The sequence below is a fragment of the Macaca thibetana genome, chromosome 8 (genome assembly GCF_024542745.1).
Source record: "Macaca thibetana thibetana isolate TM-01 chromosome 8, ASM2454274v1, whole genome shotgun sequence".
Lineage (NCBI taxonomy): Eukaryota > Metazoa > Chordata > Mammalia > Primates > Cercopithecidae > Macaca > Macaca thibetana.
In genome coordinates this window covers 18,435,597-18,451,335 of record NC_065585.1, presented here as the reverse complement: position 1 = coordinate 18,451,335, position 15,739 = coordinate 18,435,597, and the positions used below count along the sequence as shown (strand labels likewise).

The window sequence follows — 15,739 nt, the reverse complement described above, 5'->3', positions numbered from 1 at the left end:
GGGCTCCTGAAATATAGACATTTTATCTTCTTCAATTTAGTATCTGTTAAAATATTTTTTTACTTTGTTCTTCTCTGTGTGTAAGCCAACAGTTTATTATTTGTGACCTTGGGCAAGGCACTTAAACTCACTCAAACATATGAGTGTAAAATAATATAACTTATCTTTAAAAATTATTTTCAATGGTAAATGAGATTATGTATCTAATGACCTTGGCAATAAATGAGTGTGGACTGTGTTAAGTTTAATAAATCTTTAGTAAAGTAAAGGACTTTATATTCCTCTGACATCTTTGCAGAGCACAAATATTTAAATAAAAGTGGCTCTTCTTCATGATGGTTCTTCTGTGTTTGTGCCTGGGGGCTCTGAAGACCCATCCTTAACTTTTTTGTGTGTGTGTGTCCCCAGTTATGGCACAACACCATTTCACAGAAATATGATCCATTTCAATTTGCTCTTTGTCCAAATGTTTATCAAATCCACTGTCTCTTCACTTCTGAAGCCCTTGTCCTAATCCAGGACTTTATCTCTGATCTGGGCTTAGACAACAATCTTCTAATTAATCTTTCTGCCTCTAGTCTTTCTCTTTCAACTCATTCTCTACACAGTTGCTGGAGGATTCTCATTGCGTTGTAATTGTTTCATGTAATTTTCATGCTTAAAAGCATTTTTTAAAAATCCACATTGCTTAAGGGTTAAAAGCCTCTCATTCCCCTAGATTTGCCCTTTTTCTGGACACTGCTTGGGCTTTGGGCATGTTATTGTATTGGCCTGGAGTTCCCCTCCCTGTCTTTCAGCTTGGCAAAATCTTTGTGAAATTTAGCTTTTATACTACCTACTTTGAGAAGGCTTCCCTGACTTTGCTTCCCACCTACCAATGGCATTCTAAATAAATCTCCATCCTAGCTCTTATGCCACTATTATTAAAATTACCTTTGTTTGCACCTGCTTGCTTCTTTCTTTCTCTCTCTTTCTTTCCTTCCTTCCTTCCTTCCTTCCTTCCTTCCTTCCTTCCTTCCTTCCTTCCTTCCTTCCTTCCTTCTCTCTCTCTCTCTCTCTCTCTCTTTCTTTCTCATTTGAGACAGGGTTTCACTCTTCCCCAAGAGTGCAGTTGTGCCATAATGGCTAACTTCCGCCTTGAACTCCTGGGCTGAAGCGATCCTCTCACTGTAGGCTTTTGAGTATCTAGGACCACAGACATGAGCCACCAGGCCTGGCTAATTTTTTAAATTTTTTGTAGAGACAAGGTCTCATTACATTGCCCAGGCTGGTCTATAACTCCTAGACTCAAGCAGTCCTCCCACCTCAGCCTCCAAAGTGCTGGGATTACAGGCATAAGCCACCAAGCTTGGCCCTGTCTTGTCTTTTCTATGCCTTCTCCATGACCTTAGATTTGAAGTGCAAAATCTATGTTTTGGTTATCCCTGTTTCATCTAGCATGTGGTAGTGCCATAATCCTATTCTGTGGCAGTCTCCTTAGCCAGACCTTAGCAATGCTATGTCAATCACTGAGAACTCACACAGAGCCCGATCCATAGAAAATGACCAGTGCACACTTTTAAGCATATTTTCTGTTGGCCATGGGTCAGTCAGAAAGGAAGTTCCAATTTCCTGAAGGCAGAAGCAGCTTGTACCCTGCACTGGTGGGAAAGGCACCGGGCCTCTTCCCCCAGTTTTAGATTTTATTTCTTCCTTTATCTTTGAGGCTATACTTAAATCCCAAGGCCAGCTAATTGTACTGAAAACTACAGTGCTGTGTTATGTGCTGCCTTAACGGGAGCTCATCAGTGCCTCTTTAACATGAAGTGTTGGAGTTATTTTAGTCTTGCTAGTCTTAGTTTATTTTGAGTAGTCAGACCAACACTGATCCATGTGTCTTACACCAGTGGTTCTCAATTTTTTTTTCCCCCAATGTCTTGCCTTAGATGACGTTGGAGAATTTGTCAGAACAGGGCCTGGAGGGAATAAAAAGGAGGTGAGACATCTCTGTAGAGATCATCAACATGACCCGTCTCTCCCTATTAGCCAAGTAAATTCACTCATTAGAAGAATGACATCATCAGGACTGTTTCTGAGAAAGTCTACTTCTGCTCCTCACCATATGTAGAAATATAATTTCATATTAAAGACCAAGCATTCAGACATCATCCTGGTGCATACATCAGGATTGTAAAGATAAATGCTTTGGAAATGTCATCTGAGGAAGGTTATGTTTGACAGAGAAAAGAGAAGACTTGTGGGAACATGGCTGCTGTTTTTAATATTGTGTTATGAAATTGGGAGCAAATGTGTTCTGTTGCCTGCAGAAGGTGAAATTAGGGCCCATTAATGGGTGAAAGAAGCAAGACGATTTGGGCTCAGACCAAGAAGAGGAATAAGCGTTTACCATGCTTGGCCTTAGTGGGTAAGATCGCTCATTTTTGTATCACTACATCCCTATATGTTAAAGATTATTATTCCTTTTTTCTCCATATAAGGAAACCAAGACTCAGGGAGTATCCTGCCCTGTTCACAGGGGCAGAGGTGGATTTGAGCCCAGGTCTTAGAAGACAGAGGCCGTGGCCTTTTCCCTGTGCCTTTCTGCCTTCTGGACCTGTGGAACAGAGCAGTTCACTCATGCCTGGGCCATTCTGTGCACCAGTGCCCCTCTCTTAAGGGAAGATATTCAGTCAGAGTGTGTAACCCCGGTAATTCCGGCATTGGGTGCAAGGTTGTATAAGATGACTTTTAAGACTGCATCCAAACATCGGACCCTATGCTTCCAATTTAAACAGGAGTAAATGAACAGATCGCAGTTTAAAAGCTTTATGGTGTCTTTATATTCTCCCCCCTGCTCTGCACCAATTGGCATGTCTGTTCTCTCAGGACTGCAGGATAACCTTCTTGAAAGACATCTCATATCCCACCCCAACTCCGAAAATTTTAGTAACTCCTGTTTGCCTATGGAATAAAGAAAATAATATGGAATGAATGAATGAATGAAGAAATAAACAAACAATGAAGGCACATTTTCCTTTTCAAAACTTGTCATATTATTTTGAGCTCATGTTGGCCCCTTTGTAGAGCTTGTCCTTCTGGGAAACCCATCTTCTTACGTTTCCGTGCTCTGTCTTCTGTAACCAGGCTGTTCTGCCAGGCTAAAATGTGCTCCTCCCTGATAGCCTTACTTTAGTCCTTTCCCTCCTCAAAGGCTCACCTCTAATGTCACCACTTCTGTGAAGCTTTTTCCCAGTGCTCAGCCAGAAGTGGTCTCCGTCATTTGAAACTAAGGCATGAATACCTTGCATCTGCTGTAGAGCATGGATCCCAGTCCATGTGGTTTTAGGATTGCGTGTGCCCTTGTCTTGTCTCCTCACTAAATTGTGGGTTTCCTAAGGGCAGGGCCTGGTTCAGAGTCATTCCTGCCTGTCCCCCTACAATGCCTCAGTGTTCCAGCATGGGGTCCAACATGCATCATGTAATCAAAGCTCAATGGGATGTGTTGAGCTGATAGCAGATCTGAGTCATCAAGTCGACTCTCAGAGCAAACCTATGTAACATGTTGTAGTGTCTGGGGTTACCATGGTTTATTAGAGAGAAAGAAGAGGAACACATTTTACCTGTTAACTCTTGCTCCAATATTTTTAGACTTCTTATGAAGGATAAAAAGAAGAAAAAAGTGAGAGCTTTGTCGACAGTGAAAAAGCAGAAATCTATTATCTTCACCAAGTTTGTGCTCATTCTTCTCAGAAGGAATTTAATTTGTCTTTTATTTTTTAACATCCCCGTAATTATTTCCTTTTAAAGAATTTCCATTTTGAAAAGAAAATTCAGTCTCAGAGAGGTTAATTAACTTGCCCAAGAAAATGGCAGAACTGTCTAGACCCAACGATTTTGCTTTTCCTCATACTCCACTCGACCTTCAAACTGTAAACTGTGATGATGTCTTGGGGGCATCATCAGTGGCTTTGGGAGGTACTTGAGCCAAGGCCTACTCCTGCAGGAGGATATCTTGCATAGCGTTTTAAAAATACACAAAATAATAATGCAACTAGTACTCAAAGTTAGCAGATTTGACTTTTTCTGATATGTGTTTCAGATGATGAGAGAGAATGAGCGCTAAAGAGCCATTTTATGTCCTTAATTTATCACTGTTTAATCAGTTATTAGTACATCTTTAGAAGAAAAATTAGTGGTAAGAAGCAGTGTCTCATCAGTCTGTAGAAAACTAAAGGAAAAAAAAATCAGCTACAGATATGTATGTATACAACATTTGCTTTATTTATACACACCAAGCTATGCAATTTTTTTTTTTTTAGGTAAAAATAGACAGTAGGAAATCATGCCATAATCTAAGATTCTCTTTTTAGCATGAGTCTGTTTGGTCTGGGAAATCAAATGAGTGATCTGCAGAGAGCTGTCCCAATTTCTGGAGTATTATTTATCAGTGAAAGAAAGGACATTGGGCTGGGAGTTAGGTCCCTAAGCCTGACTCTACCATCATTCTGATGAGCATGAAATTTCATCTCTTCAGTTCTCAGTTGTTTTCCATTTACAAAAGGATTACATTGAATTAGAACAGAGGTTCTCACCCTCAGCAGTGTTGATATTTTGGGCTGGATAATTTTTGCAGTGGGGGGTTGTTCTGTGCCTGGTAGGATGTTTAGCAGCATCCCTGGCCTCTACCCACTAGATACCTCTAGCAACCCTATCCAAAGTTGTGACAATCAAAAATGTTTCCAGATTGCCAAATGTTCCCTGGAGGGCATGATTACCCCTGGTTGAGAAGGGGCTAGAAGCCGGTTTTATATCCAGTAAATATTTTTTGAGAACATCACATTGGGAAGGCTCTGGGCTGTGTGTCAGGAACGCAGAGGTGGAAAGAGTCAATGCTCTTCTTCATGGAGCTTCCAATCCAGTGGAGAAAGGATGTCATCAGCCTGTTTTGAGACACAAAAACAGGTGTTGTAATCAGGCAAGTGTTGGAGCTAGGAATCTTCTGGGCCATTATTCTGGGGATACATAAGCCCCTGATAAATCAGTCTCTTCTTAAAAAATGATGTCTTTATTTGGCTATTGGCTCTTAAGATAAATGGGGGAAACAAACACTCATTTCGGGAAGGAGAGCTATTGCAAAAGAGCCTCGCAAATAGATGGGGAAATGACAAGTGAATATAAAATGGGCACTGGAGCGCAATGATTCTTAGCACTTAATTCCCATCTTTCTCTGGGGTAATAATTTGGGTGTGTTTTCCCCTCTTGGATGCCTTCTCACAAGAGGTGAGACCTGGTGCCTGGTGCAACCTTTCTTAACCCTTAATTTTCGAATTCCTCTGGGGTATTAATATTGTAATGGGATTATCAGGACATTGTAAACACAGTTTTCTTTGAGAGTGAAATTGCCTTTGCAAAGATTATGACAGCAAGAGAGGTCTAGAAGGCCTGGCTCCATCTTCTTTCTAGCCTCACATGTTGGCTATCCACACTCATTCCTGGGCATAGACCAAGCTAACCATATGAAGAATTTAGTTGATAGTTTAACTTTGAAGCAAAAATGATAATAGTCCCTCCCTGAAACTGACCCTCTCCTTGTGTGGGAACTGAAACCACCTTTGTAAGACTAATGAAAAGCCACGAGATTAGGATTATGGAAGGGACCAGAATTCTCCTAAAATGTAGGCATAGGTTACTTTGCTATCGCGGGTTACTGTACTGAAGGTCACAAGCTTTGTAACTTCCCCAATTGCTCCTGTGGATAACATTGCCATTGTAGAACCTACGGTTGATCTTTTGAGATTTTTTCAGACTATTGCATTCTGGGGACTGACTAACCCATCTGGACCTGTGACTTATGACTCAACTGGTCCTGCACCCCCTACCGAGAGACTGATTCAGCACACAAATACCATTTTCCGTATCTCTATGATTTCATTCCCAACCAGTCAGCAGTACCCCTTCCCTAGCCCACTGCCCATCAAATTATCCATAAGAACCCTAGGCTCTGAGTTCTCCGGGAGGATGATTTGAACAATAAACTGTTTTCTGTTTGACTAGCCCTGCATTAATTAAACTGTTTTTTCTACAAAAAAAACTGCTGTTCTCAGTGCATTGACTTTTTTGGTGAGCAGACAAGACAAACCCACTGGGTGATTACAAGAGGGGGAAGAAAAAGTCATATTTAGAAGTTGGTTCTTTTTCTAAAAGGAATGCATTGGTAGAATATAAAATTGACAGGCATCAAAGCACACAGAGGTTAAGATCGAGGCTTAGGGGTACAGTATTTGTGTTCAGAGTCCTGGCTCACTCACTTATTAGCTGTGCCATCTCAGGCAAGTTACCTGTGCTCTCTGCAGTTTGGTTTGTTCCGTAGTAAAATGGAGATAAAGTATTCACCTCCCAAGATTGTTGTGAGGATTAAAGGAGTTTGTGCTGAACCCGGCACATGGAAATCACTCATAAGGTTTTTTTGAGTTGGAGTCTCACTCTGTCGCCCAGGCTGGAGTGCAGTGGCATGATCTTGGCTCACTGTAACCTCTGCCTCCCGGGTTCAAGCAGTTCTGCCTGCCTCAGCCTCCTGAGTAGCTGGGATTACAGGTGCCTGCCACCACATCCAGCTAATTAAGATTTTTGAAATAAATTCTGACAAGTCTGGGAAACACTGGGTGACTTCGATAAGGAACTGGCTGTTAGTTCATGAGCAGATTTTTTTGCAAACTATTGTGTTTAGAGGACCAAGTTACGCTCTTCTTGGCCCCTTCTGACTCTTCAGACATAAGCACAGGCCTAGTACTGGCTCATGTTATTTATAAAATGGGGGAAATTAAACATTACCTATCCTAGGGCAGATGATTGAACCAGAAGATTTCTGGAAAATCCATCCCAGCTCTAAAACCTCTGATTTTGAATTGTGCTGGATTCTTACAAATTCTCTTTAGCTTCTTGGGCTCTGTAAAATATAAAACATTGATCTTATCCTCACCATATTAGGATTTAGGAGAGATGCTCTAGCTTATTGGGAGAAGAAATACTTTGTAAGTCAGGGATAAAAATGTACCTAGATTGACTACTTAAAAAGTATTGGACTCACTTTTCTTTCTCTTTTCAGATTTGTTCTCTTGTTATGCCTTTCTCCTTATTTATCTCCCTTCCCTAATGCCTCAAATCCCAGTAAATGTCCTTTAGAATACAGACTTTGTTTATATGTTTCCCTGCCAGAAGCGAAACATTCAGTTTTCACTGCACATTGTCCCTGCAATGTGTTATGGTGAGGGAGTCATTAGAACTGCAAAATAATGGTCTTTTAAAGTTGGACATCTCCCTGCCCATCATCCTTTCCCTTATCACCTGTTCCCTTGACTAGTACAGACAGCCCATCTCTGTTGATTGTTGACTGATGGCTTCCACAGGGAAAGCCAGAGTTATCTTCAACTTCCTGATCTGCCTTTGCCTTGCCCATAGGCATCTTATGATTGCTTAATCCTCTTAGAACCCAGCTTAGGGAACTCAGAATTCCCATGGTCAACCTAAGCAATAACTATTCACTAATCGACTGTTCCTGGAAGAGCATTTACCCAGAAGACAGGAAACCAACACCCTTGCACAACAACATCAAGCCCCATTTCCCTTTGTTACTGGGGCACCAGGCTCTGCACCAGGTGCTGGGGATGAGAGTGAGAAAGTCAGTCAAGGTTTCTGTCACCATAATGCTTATAGTTTCCTGGGGACTTACTAAGTAATTATACAAATGCTTATCAAATTTCTATGGTATTAGGTACTATCAGAGAAAAGTTGCACAGATAAATATTTCATGAAATTGATGTGGGATGTTAAGGAAGATTACAGGATGATTAGTCTAACTCCTTTACTTGTTCTTACCCCAAGACCTCACTCACACCCACAATACAAAGTTGCAACCTTGTTTCCTGTTTCTGGAATCTTTGCAAAGGAGATTTAGATCACAGAGTCTAGATAAAACGGGGCTTGGGATTCTAACAAACAAACAACCTGGAGACCAGTGGGGAAGAACCTTCTACCTTTAAGCTGATGCTTCTGAGTGATTGGTTTAGCTTCTGGGGATTAGAGAAGCTCAGAGGATGGAGGGTGATTGACATTTCTAGACTCATCAGATTCACACATGGCCCCAGGGAAAATCTTTGGAAGTTTGTGCAGGGAGAATAGTAAAAAGAAGACTGTTGACTGAAAAGCTAACATCTCTAGCTGGAATGGATAGCTTCCCATACCTGGTTTGCAGCTTTCAAGATGGAATCTGAGAAAGGCTAAAGAAGGAAGGTACACCTTTCCAGGTAGCCCAACTAGGCAACCGATCTGGAGGGTGGCAGATGTTGCAGTCTCTCTTTTGGCTGACCCACTGAACATCAGTAATGGAAAGGTCCCAGAGCTGACTCAAGTTAGTGATTCTGATACCTGGAACCAGAATCACCTGAAAGCTGGCAACCATAGAGAAACCCAGGGCATAGATTTTTTTTATTTTTATTTTTTATTATTAGTTTTTTGAGACAGAGTCTTGTTTTATCGCCCAGGCTGGGGTGCAGTGACGCGATCTCGGCTCACTGCAACCTCTGCCTCCTGGGTTGGAGCAATTCTCCTGCATCAGGCTCCTGAGTAGCTGGGACTACAGGTACCTGCCACCACACCTGGCTAATTTTTGTATTTTTAGTAGCAACAGGGTTTCGCCATGTTGGTCAGGGGGTTGCAAACTCCTGACTTCAAGTGATCCACCCACCTTAGCCTCCCAAAGTGCTGGGATTACAGGCATGAACCACTGTGCCCAGGTCAGGGCATAGATTTATAAAGACAGAATGAGGACAGTCTCAAGGGACAGAGATGGGGGTGGAGAATCTGTATATTTTTAAACATCTAGACTGAACCCCATGTAAAGGAGTCCATGGGCAAGCCTGAGCCAGTCAAGCCTCTTGTAGTGGATGCCATCATTCTGTTCATTATTTTAAATATAGTAGTCATTTCTGGAATCCTCCTTAGAAAATCATGATTTCAATATTTTAATTTATGTAAATTTATGCTCCCTGGAACCAGGTCAGAATACTTTTAAGATTGTGCCTCTTTGGGAAATCAAATGTCTGTTCTTAATCTTAGAATGAATATTTAGTGAAGGTGCTCATTCCTGTGAGGAGTGTGTGGGTATCAGTGAGCCATCAGTCAACGATCAACAGAGATGGGCCGTCTGTGTATGTGTATATGTGTATAAGCATGCTCACATGGTGTTTTCAGTAGGCATTTCCAAAGTGTTAACGGTTGAGACATGGTAATCTCAGATGTCATTTGATATGACCCAGTATGAGGGCCCAATCTCTCAGTTCTATTTTGATTACACACATGTGACACAGAGCACCATATAGGTGAGATGCTTTATTAAGTGTTTAAGGCTATTATTATTTACCTAAAAAGGACACTATTTGCCACCATGACTTTGGTGGGGCTATTTTAAAAGGCATTAGTTTATTTCATCTACAAGTAGTTACATGCCAGAACTGTACTAAGTTCATTCAGAGATAACAAGTGCCTGATAAATGACCACAGAGTCTTTCGGTTTAGTTGGGCAAACAACTAGCGTAAGTGACCGTGGCTCCAATGTCATGTGATAAGGGATTTGTATTCAAATCTCTAGCCCCCACAGAGTGCCTGACACTCACAAGGTGTTCATTAAATGGGAAGGATTCTCCTGGAATAGGGTGGACCAGCACCTAAAGACCTGAAATCTCTTCCCAGTCCCTGTTTCCCATGGGCACCTTGACTACTAATCTAGTTTCTATTGCTTCTGCAGGTTGGGGCTGGGAGCTTCTGATTCAGCCACGTGTGTGCTGTTTCCATAGTTATATGATCAGAGTGACTAATTCATCAAAGATAAGTTTCTAAAGCCTAATGGAGTAATATCTCTGCACTGATACACTCTTTCTTCCTTTAAAATTGGTGTGTGTTTTCTATGTCTTTTATAAAACACCCAAAATAATCTAGAAGGTCTTTAAGCGTCATTCAGTTCATCACCATTTATTACTATTCTGTGCAAAAAGAATATGCTAAGCATTTTACATACATGATTTTAATTTTACAACATTCATAGGAGGTTTTATAATCTCCATTTTACAAAGGGAGAAATAGAAGCATAGATAGCTGAATTATTAATTTGCCAATTATTAACTTGCTAAGTACATAATCAGAAAATAGTGGAGTTAGGATTCAAATCCATGTTTGTCTAATTTCCAAGTTCACAAAAAAATTTCTGTTACACTGTCTCTCTCTCTCTATATATATATGTCATATATATGTGACATATATATGACATTGGAGGCTGTCATTCATTATCTGAATTTCAGAGACATTTAGAGAATATCTGATTTTGAATCTATAAGATATAGTCTCTCTATAAAGATTTTGATTTGTCTTCAGACACACAAGGATTAGCTAAGCATGTGTTTGACCATGTAGCAAACACTAGAGATACAATATTGAGAATACAGATACAGTCTAATAAAACAGAGAACTGTAAAAATCAAATTAAATAATTGTAATTCAGCGATTGCTCTGAAAGGTAAGTCCTCACTTCTCAGCTCTGGAAGACCCTGATGAGCAATACAGGCTGTTAAATTTTATGTCAGTCCTTGCAGAGATCATCCTGAATTAGGGGCTTGCACAAAGACCGTGTATAAAGGAAACTGAAAAACAACCACCACCTCCCTCTACTTCTTGTTGAGCACATGTTCAGTGTTGAGTGAGTGAATCACATGAGCTTGCAAATGAAGCAAGTGTTTTAGGGAGAGAGAAAAATAAGTTTGTGGGCAAATGACTCCATCGTTTCCTAGGGTTAATGATATCGATTTTGCTCCATGGCATGTAAGAACAGTGGCTTTGAGAAGTAGTTGGTAATCAGCAGCAAAAGGCCAAGGATAGCATCTGTGGTAATGAGAGAAAGTTTCTTGAAGTTTCTCTGTCCACAAATAGGAAGACTTTGATTTATCTTCATTTATCCAATCTTTGAGTTTGGAACAATTTGTACACACAGTACCTTAAACAGCAAGCTTCGCAGATCTGAAAGAGTTATACTTAGGGTGTCAGGATCAGTTGCTGGTATTTGAATTGAGAGAGGAAAAGTGAGTGGGAGTAAGGATCAGAAAAGTGTGTCCCCAACTTGCCCAATCATGAACTCTACTTGGGCTTGTATCAGTTAATTATGTCCATAACTTGTTTATATGGCAACCTCATCTGTACCAATTGCATTTGTTTAGTTCCCACTGTAAGGTGGATGGGGATGAGCTGGTCTAGATGAAGCTTGGCGGATAGGGTCGCTCGTCTTTGGTCTCAGCTGGGCTGGCTCATGAGTCTCTGGTTGCCTATTCTGGGTTGGGCACAGCAGAGGTTCACATGTCTCTTATCCTTCTCCCGAGACAGTGGTTAGCTAAGGCACCTTCTTCTCACCACAGTGTCGAAGGTGCCAGAATCAATGCAAGTGCCCAAGTGCTTTCTAAATTTTGGTCCAAGAATAAGGAACGTGAAGAACTGGAGCCCATTACTGTGTTCCATCCTAGGTCCCTTATTAAATATGTTCAGTCTAAACCAATATAAATATACTAATATAGAAATATTTGTATAAGTGTCTATAGTATAGATATTCATATTAATAAATATTTTATAAATAAACACTTATTAAAATGTTTTTATAAGAACATTTATAAAAATACATTCGTATTTTTTAAATATGACTTTTCATATTTAAAAGGTTAATATTAATATTTATTTAAAATATTAAATATTTTATACATGTATGTTTTCTCTATTAATTGCTTTCTTTTCTTTTTTTATTTCTTTTTGTAGAGACAGAGTCTCGCTATAATGCCCAGGCTGGTCTAAAACTCCTGACCCCAGTTGATCCTCCTGCCTTGGCCTCCCAAAGTGCTGAGATTACAGGTATGAGCCACCAGGCCCAGCCTCGATTGATTTTTGAATCATACTCTCTGAGTGGCACCTGAGCCACTGACGCTTCTCATCAAGTGACTTTGAATCTAACATAAAACCTTTTGAGCATTATTATGATTTTTTACTTTGAGCGTTATTATGAACTAATCAAACGTGTAAATGTGTACATGTGCATGCATTCAGTCATCTTGGAAACGTCAGCTTTCAAAGAAGCTCTGAATCTTTCTTCAGTGTTCTTTTTATAACAGATTTATTGAGATATAATTTACATACCATACAATTTACCCCCTTTAAAATATACAATCCAAAGGCTTGTACAGAGTTGTGCAACCATTATTACCATAATAAATTCTAGAACGTTTTCATCAACTCACAAAGAAATCCTGTACCCTCTAGCTGTGACTCCCAAACCCCCATTCTTCAGTTTTTAGGCAAAGTTTGTGATAATTTTCAAAAAACATTTCTATTTTTGTGCTTTCCTAGAGCTTTGGAAATAACTGCGTTATCACATGTATCACATTGCAGGGCTATTATTTGTTCCATTTTCTGTCTCTTTTATGAATCTGTGACTTCCTTGAGGAGAAAACATTGTGCGTTATGGAACTTTATATTCTCAGCCCAATGACTGGTACATCTCGGGCTTCAAATAAGGATGGAAGGGAGGAAAAGAGGAAGGGAAGGAGGGAGGGAGGGAGGAAGGGAGGAAGGGAGAGAGGGAATTTCATAAGCAAATATTTGGTTTAGACTATAGAATATGGTCCAGAAAGAATATCTCCATGGGCTACTTTGGCAAAATTCATCAGGGAAAGAATAGCATTTTTTTAAGGAAAATAAAAATCGTGAGTTTTGAACAGAAATCTTTCTCTGAATTAGCACCATCCTGGAAATTCTCATATATTTTCTTCACAATCTCCACAGGATTCTCCACCTAGATCACCATTTATTTGCTTGTGTTAGCTCAGATATATATCTGGCTACAGTTACAGAAAGACTTAAAAGTAACTCATACGAGCTAAAAATTTATTTTTCTATGACATAAAAATTGCCTCATAGATGGTTGAGAACTGATAGGGTGACCCTGCTCTACAATATTGTCTAAGAAACTTATCTTGGGCCTCATTATTCTCCAGGATTCCATCTTCAGTTGTGCTATCTAGGATAACTTCCCATATTTCTCCATTCTAGCCAACTCAAGGGCACGGGCTGTAGCCTTAAGGAAAAAACCTGGAAGTTATACACATCATTTCTGTATGCACCCCATTGGCAGATTGTATCATATGGGCCACACCTGGTTGCACAGGGGCTGTGCAACAGACTCTTTATTCTGGCTGACCTTGCATCCAGCTCTAAGGTAAGTGTTAGTTTCTCTTTCTAAAGGAAAAGGGGAAGAATGGATTTCAAGAGACAGCTAGCAATGTGTTTCATACTGCTATTATAAGTACCAATAGGCAATGTAAAACAGTTATTGTTAATTTTTGTTGTTTTAAGTTTTATGTATTAACAGACCTTGACCCCAGAAAAGTTATTGTGACTTTTAAATGTATTTTTGCTATATTCTCCATGTTTAGATATGTTTTATGGCATTGAAAAGAAAATGGCACCTTCATAGCATGATTTTCTACTTTCATAATGGCAATTGTATTTCAGCTGAATTATGGAATCAGTAGGTTTTGGTAAGCCAGCCTGGAAAACTTACAATCACTTACAGTATTGTTTCTATGGGAAAATGGCTTTGAATTCTTAAGAGAATCTGACAAAGAAGTGTGCTTTTGGAATTAAACCCATTTGAAAGTTGGGAACTGCTAAATGCACTGAGGTTTGCACACATGAAATAGCAGATGAGATTTACTGGAATGTTTTCTCAGTAACGCCTTACGCAATGCTCCAGAAGCTTCCGTGCTCAGCCAAAACAAGTCCAGCCAGAGTCCCTTCCTTTCTCCATATGTTCCTCAGGCACACAACGGTTGGAGTCTCTTTTTCACTTCAAACATTTAGCTTTTCATCAGAAAGTTGGTTAGTCAGGAAGTTGTAGCTAGAGTAGCTGGGTGAGGATGTATTTAAGATGTTTGGATTATGAGCTAGATCAAGGCTGCTTTCTTACTCTGGGAATTAGCTAGAAATAAAATTGAGGTCTTTTGAAATAACACAAAGCATTTATGTATCGTAATATTAAATAGCTGTTTATAGAATGGTTTGATTCCAAAGTTCTGGCTAAGTTTATCAAAGGAGTTTTATAATACTTTAAATTTTTTTTTTTCTTTCCCTACTGCTCTAAGCACATGCTTAGCCTGATAATTGGATAGTTTAACATTGATTATATAACTTAACTCCCAGTTCAGTCTCAACCAGACCAAAACATTCTCTTTCATGCACTTAGCAAGTATTTATTATACACCTGTTAATAAAGTACTTGAATGACGTACCAAGGCATCAGAAAATAGATGTTGAGTAAGACTGTCTCAAACCATGCTCTCAAGGAAGATTACCCTCTGTAGAAGAAGACATACATTGAACAAGCAGTTATAACAAGATGTGAGAAGGCCCATATTTGGGGGCATGCAGTGTGTTGTGGGAACAGATTTCAGGGACAGGGATGGATGCCTCAGTGTAAGAGTCATGGAAAGCCTCCCTAAGGGAGAAGGAGGAGGTATGTCAGACACAGGCAGAGGCAGGGAGAATATGATGACATGTCTCACTCAGGTGATTATTACATCACTGGGGAAGTGGGGTACCAGAAGAAGAAAAGAGAGTTACCCTAACACCCATGACTTCTCTGTGAGAAAACAGTTAGCATAGAATTTGACACATAAATGTCAAAAATAAATACATCAACGAATGGTGGAATTTCAGGCAATCTTGCTGATAGCAAGGAAAAGTTTTCTGCCTGTCCTAAGGAGTAATGACCTAACATATAACTTTCTTCCAGATAAGACTAATGCTTCTAAAATTGCTTAGCGGCAGCTACACTGGTCAGAGGTTGAGGGATTTATTTTAAGAAAAAAGCTTAAAGAGATTGGAATGCAGTGAAGATATGAGATCATAAAATCAGCGCCTGAACCAACAGGAGCTCCAGAGGTAGTTGTGGTCATATCTTCCATTTTAAACGTAGGAGGTCAAGTTTCCAAATGTGTGCACTCGTGTGTGTGTGTGTGTGTGTGTAATGAGTTTACAAACTTCAGAGTGGAAAGCTCTGGAAAGAGTCTTCTACTAACTAAGGAGGTCTTTTCACAGCTGATAAATAAAACAAAAATGATGAGTTAAAATTTTGGCCAGAGAGAAGTGTATTGGAATGTGAACTGAGGAATGCTTCTGGATTAAACTCAAGGAAGAAATCAGAAATGGATCTCTTCTCTTGGAGAGAGGGCCATAAAAGTGTCAGAGCACTGGAGAAACTACTTTGAAACAGTGTAGAAAGAGTCGAGATTTATTTTATTCATATATATATATAAAATAATTAATTGTTTCATTTCTTCAAAGATACATCTTGAGCAACTAGTATGTGTTCAGCATTGGGGACACAGTGGTTAACAAGACACAATTTGTACTGTCATGAAAACATTTAGATTAGTGGGAAGTGACAGACTATGGAAAAAAATCTAGTAAATTCTAGGATGGAGAAAACAAATAAGGCTCTTGAAAAAGATGGACAAGGGATAGTTAACTGCAATTTGGTGATGTGTATGTGAGGGATTTCTAATGAAGGCTTCCTGGAGGAAGTTATATATACTAAAATGTCTGGAAAATACATTGGGCATAATCAGGTGAGGGCAAGCAGGAACAGAGAAGGGAATAATGAGAGTTCCAGGGGTAA

General features: G+C 39.8%; 1 long non-coding RNA gene across 1 annotated transcript in view; it reads left to right on the top strand.

The window, feature by feature from the left end:
* The window catches only part of LOC126961718 (uncharacterized), a 161,272-nt gene that overhangs the window by 61,728 nt on the left and 83,805 nt on the right, over positions 1 to 15,739 (top strand). The window contains exon 3 of the long non-coding RNA XR_007728398.1: positions 11,827 to 11,919. This is a non-coding gene — a long non-coding RNA (uncharacterized LOC126961718). The remainder of the gene's footprint in view (positions 1 to 11,826; positions 11,920 to 15,739) is intronic.